The sequence below is a fragment of the Pseudorasbora parva genome, chromosome 10, assembly GCF_024679245.1.
Source record: "Pseudorasbora parva isolate DD20220531a chromosome 10, ASM2467924v1, whole genome shotgun sequence".
Taxonomy (NCBI): domain Eukaryota; kingdom Metazoa; phylum Chordata; class Actinopteri; order Cypriniformes; family Gobionidae; genus Pseudorasbora; species Pseudorasbora parva.
Window position 1 is genome coordinate 25,838,978 of NC_090181.1, and position 14,764 is coordinate 25,853,741.

At 36.1% G+C, this 14,764-nt stretch overlaps 1 protein-coding gene across 2 annotated transcripts in view; it reads left to right on the forward strand.

Annotated features, from left to right (window-relative positions):
- Positions 1–399: 399 nt before the first annotated feature.
- chrm3a (cholinergic receptor, muscarinic 3a) overlaps positions 400–14,764 on the forward strand; it is a 109,315-nt gene continuing 94,950 nt past the window's right edge. Inside the window, exon 1 of one of the 2 annotated variants that reach the window (XM_067454635.1) lies at positions 400–587. The gene's annotated coding sequence lies outside the window, so the exon portion shown is untranslated. Of the gene's footprint in view, positions 588–1,259; positions 1,376–14,764 lie in introns of those variants that run through there. The other variant, XM_067454636.1, reaches the window with a different exon arrangement.

A 14,764-nucleotide genomic window follows, 5' to 3' on the forward strand; every position in this document is an offset into this window, starting at 1 on the left:
ACTGAACAGTTTTGTTTGTTTTCAGGACAACAATAAGTGAAATATTTATACTTGATATATGCAGGAATTGACTTTTAAACTATCACCTTAATCTAAAAAAAAATATTGTGTCCCCTCCCCTATAGGTTAAATAAGTATGTGGAGAAAGTAAGAAATTCTACTTCCAGGGCAACTTTTATCATCATTTTCCAAAAATGTTTGTGTAAAAGCGAGAATTGTCTTTTTGTTGCAGACAACTCCCTTCAACAGTTCTGTGCAGTTTGGTACGGTATGAATGGCTCTTATAAATGAACGCTCTGCCACCTGCTGGTGCGTCACTGACACTCTAGCCAATCACGCTCACGCGCCGGGAGAAGCCTTCCTCTCGTGCGCTCCGGGAGATTCCAGTGGCCTGGCAATTAGTGACCAGAACGATACAGGGAACCGAGACACAAATATCCGGACGGCAACGGACGACCGAGGACAAGCCGTGCATTACTGGAGAGGAACCATGCGCTTTTAGTGGATCTACCAAAAAGCAGAGGACTGACAAGAGCAAGTTATTTCCACTGAGCATCTTTACCTTTCAGTGAACTCTTGCTAGTAAGGTAAGATGTGGATAACGTCAAGAATTACATTAAATTAGTTGCGTATGTATTTAATCAATTGAACTAAATGCATAGTAAAGCACAGCAGCCTACTATGTGTATGCATGGTAAAGCTGTTGTATTTTTTATTTTCAGGATTGTTTCTGTAAACTCATTTGTAAAATTGAGTTAAATTCATTGTTAGAATGTATTTCTGCAACTGATCGAATACCATTTATTATATCATCAGTATACCGAAATTGATTAGGCTTAATTTCATCGTTTACAAAAACAGTGCTTAACAGTAGCGACACTATGTATTTAATATGCTACGTAGTCTATATCAGTGATATAGCTACCGTCGATAGTTTTTTTTTTTTAAATCAATGCTTTTAAGTAAAAAAAAAAAGAAAAAAAGAAGAAGAAGCTATTTTCTTGATTAAGTAGCTAGCTGGCTAGGTTGACAAACGATAATTTCGCTGGAAATATTACACGAATCATATCTGTTTGGAAGCAGGGCTAGATGCCTAATCGCAAATGAATCTTTGGAGTCGGTTCTTTTCAAAGAATTGATCAAACGATCAAACTGGTTCCCAAAACGGTCTGAATCATTTGGACGTCTCACTCGCGCACTGAATCGTTTGGAGAGGTTTCTTTGCAGTTCTTTATACCGAAGGGTGACTGCTAAATTAAAGCGGATACTTGCCTGCAGTTTATTGAAATCAAACCTGCAAATACATCTTATCCTTTGGCAGCAATATTAATAGGCTAAACACCTGCACGTGCACAAGTGAACCAATCTGCTGCAGGTAAACGCATTTTCCTAACGAATGAGTGTTAAAACAGCACACGAAAGCACTGAAAGTAGCAAAAAGAACCGTATCATGTGTGACGTACTGTACTTTAATGAATATAGTAGCCCTTACATTCTGACACCATCACTGTTTGTTTTGTTCAATATATTTCGAGCGTATAGCAAATAGCCATATTTTGAGATTGCCCAGCAACACATTTTAGAAGTTACATGATTGATTGCACGTGGCTTCTTTCGTTGTTTTAAATAATTTAATGTATGTAGAAGTGTAATTATTTTGACATTTTGTGAGCTTTATTGTCATGGTTATTGGAGAGCGCGCAACTGTTGGTGTTCATGAACGATCTCGCTGGGGAGACGTCATACTCATAACTCGGGTGACAGACGTTTCCATCCGCAGATGTTTTGTTTGTTTCTGGAAAAGCGTGAAAGGTGGATAGTTCTGAAATCTCCTTTAAATGCTGTGAATGTTTGCACGCGCCTTTGCGCACAGGGTCGCGAGCTTCTAGAAGATGAAACGGACAGAAACAGAGGGCGAGGGACCGGGTGCAGTGAAGGAATGTTCTGACATTAATGAGATGTCGGTCAATGCATCCCTTTAGAATGGAGGATAGTCAGTCTGCACTCTCAACAAGTATCTACTGCGCCATTTTGTATAACAGATAATGTATATTTTGAACTTCATGTGCACTTCTTGTCAATGTTTATGACTTTGATCTTCACTATGTTATTGGATAACTTCTCACTGTAGTAGGCCTATTTGTAAAATAGCCTTATTTTTGTAAGTCTGTTAAAAAAGTCAGTTAGCCTATATGTCGTATACAGTCATATTCTGTAAAGACATACCTTGTCTTATAGGTCTTGGTTACAAAACAAGCTATAACATTTCCATTGTGTTTTTAACTGAAAAAAGGAAAAATATTTAACATGTTGACCATTTTTGGGCCATGTCACACTATCTATGGCGAGGTATCACAATAGGAGCCATATTTACTTAAAAGTGTGTGTGTGTGTGTGTGTGTGTGTGTGTGTGTGTGTGTGTGTGTGTGTGTGTGTGTGTATATATTATACACAGAGAGCTAGAGAGCAACACTGTGTAAATAGTAACATACACAAACATTAAACCATTGATTTTTTTTCCATAAGTAATAAATATATTGTAAAAAAAATTACAGCTTGATGTGGCACAACAAAATTATATTTATGAAAAATCCCTGGTGTGACAATCTGGCCATGGTTTCTCCTAAATATAGAATAGATGACTGGCATTATTTATCAGGTAAGTATTTTTGATATTGTTTTACAGAAAAGCATTTCATTCAGTAATGAACAGTATGCTTATGTCAAATAGTGATAAGAGCTCCCCATGTTTGATGTATTAGGTCTTATCTGTGCTGTTCACCTCTTAATAGTGTGGAAACGGCAGCAAAGAACATAGTGTCCATTCCTGTCTTTGGAAAAAGACTTTAACATTGTGCGTGTCTATGTCTGCTTGAGAGAACTAGCCAGAGGATCAGATTAAAGAAAGATGCTGTGGAGTGCGCCATGCCCTTATATGAAAGGATTTTTAAAACGCCTAAGAATGAAGTGATCCCTGAAAATTTAGGCGGACCAGTATTTCGGAGTCTATTTCTTCTCATTCTTTTCCTTTCATTGTATTTGTCCCGTCCCTTTCCTTGTTTCATGCCTCCACGTGCACTCTTTTCTGTCTATCACTATCTATCTATCTATCTATCTATCTATCTATCTATCTATCTATCTATCTATCTATCTATCTATCTATCTATCTATCTATCTATCTATCTATCTATCTATCTATCTGTCTGTCTGTCTGTCTGTCTGTCTGTCTGTCTGTCTGTCTGTCTGTCTGTCTGTCTGTCTGTCTGTCTGTCTAAAACGGAGTTAGACGTAACACAGGATAAACAAACTAACCCACCTGCCTTTCCACTTGTCAGTCATGCCTCATTTACTTATCATTAGGCAACCATCATTTTAAAATGATTTAGTAACGGGTGTATGCTTCATCAGCCTCCTAAGGCTATTAAAAGATGCACCTCTGTAAGTAAATCACACCTTGTCAGTTAGGCGTCCTGAATTACTATTTTTTTAAATTATTTTTGTTTGTCTAGGGAATTAAAATACTAGCCAACTTCATAGTGTTAAAAGTATTTTAACTAGATCAAAATGTAGTTGATTAGCTTAATGCGTTAATTGAATGATTATGTTAGTCAAATGCCATTATCCTTCATGAAAGTCTTCTGGCGGAATGAAGTAAATTAATGGATTAAGCTAATCTAGGTGTGACAAGGCCATTCAGGGTCACATTGATGCGCAATAAATCAAAAGTGAACACATTTCATTGGTATTCCATGCTAGCTGTGTGTATTTGGCCCTTCTTGGCTCCTGTAGTCTTCTCAGACCTCCCCAATGTCAAAATGGCTGAATGTTGTGCCCCAAGCAAACGGTGATGCGCTGGACTGCATGTCCTCTCCTTGGAATGTGATTAGATTCTGTCATGCTTTAAAGGCATTTCCAAAAAGACGGGGGTAATTATGTTTACAAAACCTGGTCCAGAGCAGTGTTTAGGTGGTTGGCAGAACTGTGAAAAGAAACATATCTGGAACTGATATCTAGCCTGAAGGCTGTATAAAAATATAGGTGGGTCTGTAGCCTCTCACTCAATATAGTACCTGCTGTGCTTTCATGGTCAGATCCCTCTGTTAAATATCCAAAGCATCTGGACCAACAGGTTTAAATAGATTCACCTTTGGTTTTGATGCTTCCCTGCAGTTCTATCTTTACTGTGAAATAACGTTTATTTTTCTTTATCATTCTTAGTAGTGGATCATTGCACATAGAAACAAGCCCATTAATCACAAGCATTTCCTCTTCCCCATGTAAGCGATTCCCCAGGCTGCTTTAACCTGCTCATTGATAAGAGAGCATATCTTTTTTTTTTTGTGATGAATTGGTTTCATTTATTCTTCTAAAAAACAGTCATCTGTTTTTTTATTGCGTAATCGATCTTTGGATTTACTACGGTTGGTCATCATGCAATGTAAAAATCTGAAGCAATTTTGCTCCACATGTGTGTAGTCAAATATTTTTTTGTGTTGAATTTACACCCCAAGGAAGTTGTGTTTTTCATTGTATAGAATTCTCCAGACACAGTTTAATAAGTTTGGACTTGCACATACAATGGGTGAACCTGGTTATACTATTGTTTCTTATGTCGGTGCTGAGGCAGTAACTTTGACACAATCCCCATTAGCACTCTGGATTGCTGGTTTATAATCCCTTTTATTAAGTGTTCTTCTGACAAATGTAATCCAGACGTGATCCAAGAGCATTGTGACTCCCACCCAACAGTAGCATTTTGTCTCCTACCTAAGCTGATTTACTTCTATACAACGCAGATGTTGACTCTGAATTTATAGTTGGCACAATAAATAAGGGCTATGATTTAATTTAAAGTCTATTTTCAGTAAATACCGCATCAGAGGATACAAAAACAAAACTGGCTTCTGTAATGTTTTTAATAAATCTTTTGAGTTTTGCTAACACACGTGGTCACACTGACACAAAAACAATCAATCAGGGTTGCCAATCAAGCTGATTCTGTAGACACAATCATTGACCTCCTGAGGGCTTGTTGTTTATTATAGCGGGGTTCCTTTAGTCTGTGATTTAGGTTTACACAATGTCTTTTAAAAATTTTTTTTTTTTACTTGCTAGGTATTACCTGCTTTTAACTCATTTTGCAGTTAGGGATGCCACACTGACTGACTCATTAATACAAATAATAAATACACTCCCTTTATAATCTCTAAAGCTGTCAATGACTAGGTTTACATGTGCACCAATAATGCAATTATTTCTAATAATCAGATTAAGGTCTTAATCGCAGTAAGATGTTTACATGACGAGCAGAAATGTTCACTCCAATGTACATGCAATTTTCATTATTCTAATATTCTTGTTAATAATATGGTTATACCACACTCAGCTAGGCATACAGTATGCATGTTACCAGCCATTGTTTAAATCTACTTACATCAAATTCATAATACATTTTTATGGACGTACTGGATATTATATGACGCAGTGATGAAAATTGCAATGCTGGGTTTGTCTGCTGCCATCATGGCCACCGCGCCGTCCGGATGAAAATGTGGAGCAGAGTTTAGTGATTTGGAGAAGAGAACTTTAGAATAATGTCAGATTCATTCATGAAGTTGTGTGAACAACATCGTGTATGTCTGCACACGTGCACTTCGGTCAAAGCGGTAATAATGTGATTATGGTGTTTACATGCTTGTTTATTGCGATTTAAAATCAGCATATGCCTCATAGTTTAGTGTGATTATGGTTACTACAATTATGAGCTTAATTCTCATTAGTTTGACGAAAGTATTGTGTTTACATGAGGTAAAGTTTAATCGCAATATTGCCAAAATCCCATTGTGAGGAAGCAATTATGTAAACGTAATCAATGACTTTAGTTCAGCACAAGCGGATGCTAAAAAACACTGTTATAATCAATGAAGCTGTCTACATTGTAAAAAATAAAAATAAAAAAAATCCAGGTCTGCAATTAAACATTTTCTAGTGACTGATCACATCTACATTTTTCAGTTGGCCAAATTGAATTTCTGTGAATTGATGCAATAGAATTAACAGAAATTCAATTTGGCCAACTATTTTTTTTTTTAGATATGATCAGTCACTAGAAAATGTTCAATTGGAGACATGATTTTTTATTTTTTTACAGTGTATACTGCAACAAACGTCTTATTTTTTACCTAGTATTTATAGTCTAGAAATCTAGACACACCTTAGCGGCAGCAAATCTAATTTGCCGCGAGTGTAGTCTAGCAACTCTCAATAGACTTCTGAGCTGGAAAAACCAAACTCTGGTCAGGCCAATTACATCGTGTATAGAGTCGGTGGGCGGGCCTAACATAATGACGGCAGAGTTGTGTGCTACTTGTAAACGAAGAAGCTGGCGAACGGCTGTCTTTTGAATCCGCTTTGGCTGCAACTCTGGAAAAAAAGGAGTTAAGCTTTTCTTTAAGAAAAGATCAAAGAATGGCACTGAAATCATTCTTAAGAAAGGAAGATGTGTTCGGAGTTTTGCCAAACGGATATGACGAAAGTTTATTCTGTCAACTAGTTCTGCTTCACGTTGCTCTGGTTAGTTGTAGCGGTTGGTTGTAGTTGGTTGGTCAACTGCGTGCAGAGAGAGTTTGAAAGACAAGTGTTTATCCCGCCCCTCGGATTGAGTCCTGTAAATGATGAGTTCCCAGACCCAACATCTTGATGTGGGTCTGGCTTATCAGGCTATAGTATTTACACTTTGTTGGTTATAATAAAGGAATTCGCAAGCGAGAAATGCTCTCTGCCATTTTAAGCAGTAATTGAGTAGATTCTTAAATGTCTCTGATTGGCAATTGGGCATGTAACTGGCTATATTGCTCATGCTTAACACTTGCACAAAACAGGTTCTGTCAACCAACTTTATGTAAGATATTGTTAGGCTATTGATATGACTGCAGTCTCCTTCTCATATGTGACCCTGGTTATTAGGACAATTTTTGGCCGAGATACAAAAATCTGGAATCTGAGGGTGCAAAAAAAAAAAAAAAAATCTTTAAAGTTGTCCCAATGAAGTCCTTAGCAATTAATATTAATACTAATAATACATTTATATATTTACGGTAGGAAACTTACAAAATCTTGTGGGAAATGATTTTTGGCATAAAAGAAAAATCTATCGTTTTGACCCATAAATGTTGTTAGTAGCCTAGAAATCTAGACGCACACTAGCGGCAGCAAATCTACTCTGCCACGAGTGTCGTCTAGCAACTCTCAAAACACTTCTGAGCTGTAAAAACCAAACTCTGGTTGGACCAATCACATCGTTTATAGAGTCGGTGGGCGGGGTTTAACATAATGATGGCTGAGTTGCGCTTGTCAGGCAATGTTGTTGGCTATTGGCAAAAATATACCTGTGCGACTTATGACTGGTTTTGTGGTCCAGGGTCATATGATGATCTTTTTTTCTATTAATATATATATATATTTTTTACATTTTAATGTCTTCATATGTAAAAAATAAATAAAAATAATAAGCAACATTTGCTTTTTAATAAGCTAACCTTATTAATAACAACATTACAAACATTATTGATACCAGAGAAGAACACTAGTTAAACAAGCACCATGGAAAAAATATTGATATCTGTATTTTTGAATTTGCATGGCTTGTTAGTTCTTTACTGTATAGCTTATTGGAGTTCATTGTTAACCAGCCACAATAGCCCACCACAGAAAAAGTCCAACCTGATCATTGTTCTTCCATGAAAAGAGAGTCGCATGGGCCATTAAAATATGGAACAGCAGTTCAGTTGGCTTTCAAAACTCATCAATGTAAGACCGACAATTGGTGGAAAAATTGGTTGGGAAGCTGCTTGTCTTATAGGACTAGAACCCCCAAGTCTGAGTTGACATCCAGAAGCCTCCAAAAACGCAAACAAAGTAAAGTGAGACAAGGTCCAGACATGCATTGTCCATTTATAAATATGCTGTAATTACTTCAGACATCTCAACAACTCAGATGCCATTCTGCAGCTGGGGAATTATTTACAACTTCCCTTCAAATAAAACTGCAATGCAGTTGCTCTAAATAGAAACCCCTCAGCACCATGCAGGCTAAAATATACTTTTGACGTATGTCTTATTATATAAGTAACTTGTGTCTTGTTAGGCTGAATCTTGGATGACCGAGGCGGACCAGCCAAAATAAAGAGGAAATTGACAGATTTTGCTTCTAATACATTATTTACTCTTCAGACTGTAGTGTTAGTAAGCAAAGCAACCTGACAGAGAAAGTGACCTCCATTCTTCCCACTACCTCACCGCCTTGCACAGAGAAACACTAAAGCATAAAAGCCTTCAACAAGATGGCCTCCACAGGGGACCCTGGAGGAAAAATGCCTAGTGAATAAAGGAATGAACATTGACAAGGTGTCTTTTCTGTGAACTGGACCAGTTTTGTGGAGGTGAAACCTCTCAATGGATGTCACCTCAGAGTATATATCACTAGGTTGCTCTCTTTGTGAGGAAAATTTTACATTGACATCTTTTTCTTTACATTTTCCATTCTATTCTTTAACACTCAAATAAATACTTCTCTAGTTATGTTTGATGGAAAAATTACAAGTTAAACAAAAAGCCGTTTCTCTGTCACCAACTGCTTATGTTTATATTTCAAATTTTCTTTTTTCTTTTTTGCTTGTGAGTGTGTATGGTGTTGAGCGGTTTCATTTTGTTACAGATATAGTAGTTGCGTATGCCTTAACTCTACTGTGTGTCTCCACCAGCTGTGTAAGACCTAGTTTGCTTTCCTTTTTGTTCAATTCGATCAGCTCAGTCACAGAGCTTTAAACATTATTCATACTCTCCAAATCCTGTTGATTTGTTGTTGGATCCTTTTCAGACTTCTTAAAAAAAAATCCACTCCAATTCAATGTTTTGCATCAAACTTGACATTTAAGAGTTAATTTGCCTGGGATAAGTCCTCAAAAACAGATGGCCCTGTTTAGTCAGGTTAAAAGCTTTATAACAAACAGATATTGAAAGTCTTTTAATTAATGCTGCACCTGTTGAACTGGTCCTTCCCGGTGTTATTAACAACTTTAACATAATAGCAACGGTAATAGTCAAGTAGAGAGGATCATCCTCTGCCTCTGGAATTAATTTTTCCTGCAAGGAATAATTTATTGCTTTGCTGTGTATCTATTCTTACTTTTTCTCTTCACACTTTCTTTGTCCTCTCATCTTTCAGTGGTTAGTCTGTGGCTGCTGATAAGTAGAATTTTGAAACCAGAGGTCACCTGGGAATCTGTGATTGGACGACACATGCCTTCTAGTCTCTTCTGATCATCAGGAGGATGTGTTAGGAATACCATATTGCAATACTACTCTTGCTATATTTGCAGTAGTATGCATATGATGCATAGCTGTACAACAGTGCATACAATGTGTGGGATACTGTATTTCACAATGCAGTCGACCGATTTCCATGGAACAAACGAACCATAAGTAATGTGATTTTTACTTTTTGAACTTAAGGTTCAAGGATAGTCGGTTAACATGGCCCATGTAACTACACAATCTGGTCCTAAAAAGCTTGCATATTTCTCCCGTGATTGCCATTTACAAGTAGACGTGACTAAATATTTTATTGTAAGAAAATGTATTCGTTTTATCATATTATATAAAATACCTGTGGCCAAATGTATTTGTTTATTTTCCACTGTCTTTCATGCCACAGCTTAGGATAGTCGATAATAAAAGGTTTGGCCTTTATAACTTGTTTTCTGAAGTGAAAAGTGGATGTGATGACTGTAGCATTCTATTGTTTAAACTCTTTTATCATTGCATTATGCATTCTGTTTCATAAAAATACAAAACAAGAGGCAGACTTTATCACAGTATGTCGTAAACGGTAGTATTTCAGTTCAGAGCGTATAGACTTAGCTCTCTGTCCATTACCCAATTTCTTTTAATTTTTAAACGTGCTTGCTGTTTACGTGTCTTTCTTTTGTTCTTTCCTTCCTTTCATCCCCTTCTGCGATCATAATTACACTTTTGGGATTCAAATGTAGCAGCCGTAAGACAGAGTAATATTTGGTTCTGTTCATTAATTTTAACTATTTGTCATTATTTATTTATATTAAGTTTGTTTTTGTATTGTATTGGAGATTAGAGGCATTTTTTAAATTACAATATTTAAGCCTGTTTGTGTTTAGGAGAGAAATTAACTTTTATTTTCCATTGTCATTTTTCTTCTTGCAGTTTTGCTTAAATGAAATGCAGTTGATATATAAAATTCAGCTCACGAGGGATGATGACCTTAGGTCTTCATGGCTGGTTATTATCTTATAAGAAGCCATGATTTTAGCAAATGCAATTAATGCACCATCAATTATATTTTGGGACATTGAGAAAGAGATCAAGTATGAGTCAGACCCTTCAATTTGGAAATATTCCAAAGCCTTTGTCATTTCCCAGGAAACATGGTGAAGGCTCCCTATTACTTTATAATAATAACATGTCTGGATGGTTTGGATTCCATTTACAATAGTGGCAAGTCAACATCCGGATATTCTCTGGCAAGGTGAATTTCAGGGCTCAAGGATTCACAACATGAAAAGTCCTTGTTGCCTAGACACAGATTAATCTTTGCCCTGGATTATTCTGTCAAATAAAATTTTGAGAATTGAGAACATTTTAATCCAAGAAAATTCTGTGTCCAGGGAAATGACTTGAACTAACCCTGTCACACCTGAAATGATGGGCCTTAAAAAATAAATACATGCTTTCCATTGGCACAAATATCATGCTTCTGTTTCTTTTGTGCTAATAAATTATAATAGTTATCTGCATACATATATTATATTTCTACAGATTAAATATTTAATTGTGCATGCTCATTTCCCCCATTTAAATTAAAGTTGCATCATCCAACACTCATTTAATGTAAAAAAAAAAAAAATGATAAAAATACTAAAAAACATTTTTAAGATTACATTTAATTAGTGCTGGGCAATTGATGAATTGCATAAAAAGTAAAAGGTTGTGTTTACGTGTGTGTGTTTACGTGTGTGTGTGTGTGTGTGTGTGTGTGTGTGTGTGTGTGTGTGTGTGTGTGTGTGTGTGTGTGTGTGTGTGTGTGTGTGTGTGTGTGTGTGTGTGTGTGTAATTATTATGTGTATATACAAGAAATATTTTATATATAACTATTATATTATTTTTCTTAAATATATACGTGCATGTGTTTGTGTATTTATATGTACATAATAATTATACACAGTATAATATAGTGTATTGTTTAATTTTAACTACACAAAATAGTTGAGAATTATAGATAGAATAAATGTCTATTTTACAGTCAAATTCTCATTTTAGAGCAAATTTTGTTTTAACTTGAATCGGATACAATCAAAACCCAGACTGGCTTGAGTAAGTCTTTTTTTCATGTTCCAATGGAAACTAAAATTATTATTTCGATTGAGTTCTAGAATGTAAGATCTGTTATATTGGCTGAGATCTCCATTGATTGAATGTGGTTCATTCCTGATTTGTTTATACGGGATGCGGTTCACGTACAGGTATTTCCTCTGGACTATCTCCCTGCCACATCATTAGTGAAAGATCTATTAAGGTCATTAAAACAAAACATGACTTTCCACTTAATCAATCTCCAGGTTCTCTCTCTCTCTCTCTCTCTCTCTCTCTCTCTCTCTCTCTCTCTCTCTCTCTCTCTCTCTCTCTCTCTCTCTCTCTCTCGCTCTCTCTCTCTCTCTGATTTTATCTTTGAACTACAGTCTTAATCTTCATCTTAACGTATGCTCTGCCATCTCTTCTGCCCTCCCCCTACTCACTCAGATGAACAAACATGGAGTGATTGAAGTGTTCAGACATGATAACCCCAAATCAACACATAATGTTGGCGCAGTGGGAGTTTTAACCAATTCACAGACCTTTGCAAACTCCCACACCTCTCTACACCCAAAACCTTCTTTTGAGTTCTTTTGTATAGTTTGTTATTGCATTGCTTGAGGTTATCAGTGGCCCTATTCAACTATTATTGAGCAGTCAGAAAACAAAAAGTTAAACAAGAGACAAAAATATTCAGGCAAATGAATAAATTTGTCTAATTTCATCAATTTGAGTTGAAAATATGCCTACATGATTCATAATGTATGCCTATTAAAAGAACAAGAAATATTAACAAAGCCATTTTCATCAGATTAGGCATATTGATAATGAATGCGTATTGTAAATTACTATAATTCCATTTGTAACATTCATTAAATAAAAAAATCTCAGCTCATCCTGTATTGGGCATAATATTAGTAATGAATGTCATTATAATAGTGAATTAAACCTTAACTTTAATAAACAGTAAATTAACGTGTCTAGGAAAATTATTCATAAAACGTATAAATATCAGTATGTTAATATGTAAACCATATGGGTACTTTCTTCACTGACGAAAATGGAAAAACTAGCCTATATCAGTCAAAGTCCAGCGTTATGAGGGAAAGATACAGGGCAAGAGAAAAGGAGAGATGTGGAGATAATACTGCTGTGACATGGTTTTCAAACTATTGTTATCAATTTTTTTGGCTTCAGAACATCTTAAACCATATATATGCACATATATAGATCATAGAAATCAATTTTCTCAGGGGAGCATGCTCCCGAACCCCCCTAACATTTGGGATCTCAGTGATTATAAACCAGCCAACATTATCGGGTACGATTAAGGCATGTAGGCTACAATATGGCAATAAAGTATTAATATTAGCTTTATAATAATTAACAGCCAATATCCTATGGGTACGCATGTTAGTAAGCTACTAGTTAATAGCACAATTTGTCTGGATTTTTTTTTTTTCTTAGGCTACCCTCACTGGGGGCTAAATCCTAGAAACACCCGTGATTCTTATCAACCTTAAACTATTCAAGTGATTGACATAGTCAGCTCTGCAAGTCGTATTGAATGTAAAACACTACATTTCAAAACAACCTAAATTAAAATCAGATTTATTCACAAAACATTTCGCAATTCATTGATCCATTTCTTTTTAATAATCATGAAGCAAAACATCCAGATTTGCAAATACAGTCAAACTAATTGTGAATTTGTTTTCCTGAATATAAATGGTACGATACTTGCATGTGGTCACAGTTGAGAAGTTTATCTACTGGAAGATTGAGTTTTATTAATATAGATATTTGTAAATGAGATTTGCGAGTTTAAATTCACATTGACTGTTCATTCTTGATCGGTTAACAGAGTAAATCGTCTTTCAAAGTTTTGATGAAAGAATTGATCAAATATATGAGGATTAAGCCGTAACATAGCCGTGTTTACTATTACTCTTTATAAAACAACTATACAACATTATTTCTTCAACCGTTCTCTTCACTTAATTCAACACTGATGAACTTTTTCTTTAACTGTACTGTAATTATATAATTCTAGCTAAATGTGAACCATTCCTAATCATTAATAACTTTATAAATTTGGCTTAAAAAGGTTTTCAACAATTATCAACCAATTTTTCCCTCTTGTTTTTTTGTTGACAGTGAGGCATTATTTGAGCTCAATTTTCTAAACGGATTATATATAATTCCAAAATTAATAAACTGTGACTAAATGTTATTTGCCAGGTAATTAACCTCAGATTTAATGTACGAAATGCATCGCTCAGCTCCAGAGCGCTGCTAACTAAGCTAGAAACTTGCTTTAGTGGACAGACCTTAGCTAATGTGCTGTAAAGTTCATTCTGGTTACATCAACTCCCTCGTGACACCACACACCTCTCAGAGTGGGCTCGGGGGGAACCACAGGCTGATTCATCTGTCCGAAAGAGGAATGAGTGGTTCGTTTTTGCTGTTGATGCTGGACACCATGACCAGGGCATCTGTGACTTACATTTCAGTGTGTTTTAAGAATGTCCCCTTTTAATTTGAGGCAAGACTTTTAGGTCAGTCTTTCCACTTACAGTCTCTTTCCCTCTCCCCCTTATGAATTTCCCCAGTTTGATGTTATGTCTGGCAGAAGACTGCATAAATTCATTTTCCACCATCACAAGCTCGCTGAGTGCTTATGCAGGAGTTAATGAGCCATTCATTTAGTGCTGTCTCCAGCAGACCACAACCATCTCGAGCAAATTAGACTTTCGTTCTGCTTCAAGGCGACGCAAGGAAAACACAACACAAAGATTTAGTCTAGGCCTCGGTGGAGGGTTTAAGCAAGCAGAGTTAGCCTGAAAAATATGGGGCAAAAACCCTGAAACAAAGATTGAGTTGAATTCAGCTTTGATGCAATTTTATGCAGTTATTACGCTACCGTGACTTTGAAGGCTTGTTTCAAGCAAGCAAAAAAGTGTTTTTACATCATTTCACAGCAATACATTTTGTTTTCTGTTACGTTATGCTGCAACTAGTTTTTTTAAAAAAAACATTTCAGAAACCACATCTCTTATTAAAAATACTACAAATGAAATAAAGATGCAAGTCAGTATTTTGTCTTGTTTTCCAGTACAATAATCTAGACATCTTTAAAGGGTTAGTTCACCCAACAATGAAAATCCTGTTATTAATTACTAGTGTTGTAGTCAAGACCACCTAAACCGAGACTTTGAAGGGTCGAGACCGAGTCAAAACACACACACAAACACACACACACACACACACACACACACACACACACACACACACACACACACACACACACACACACACACACACACACACACACACACACACACACACACACACACACACACACACACACACACACACA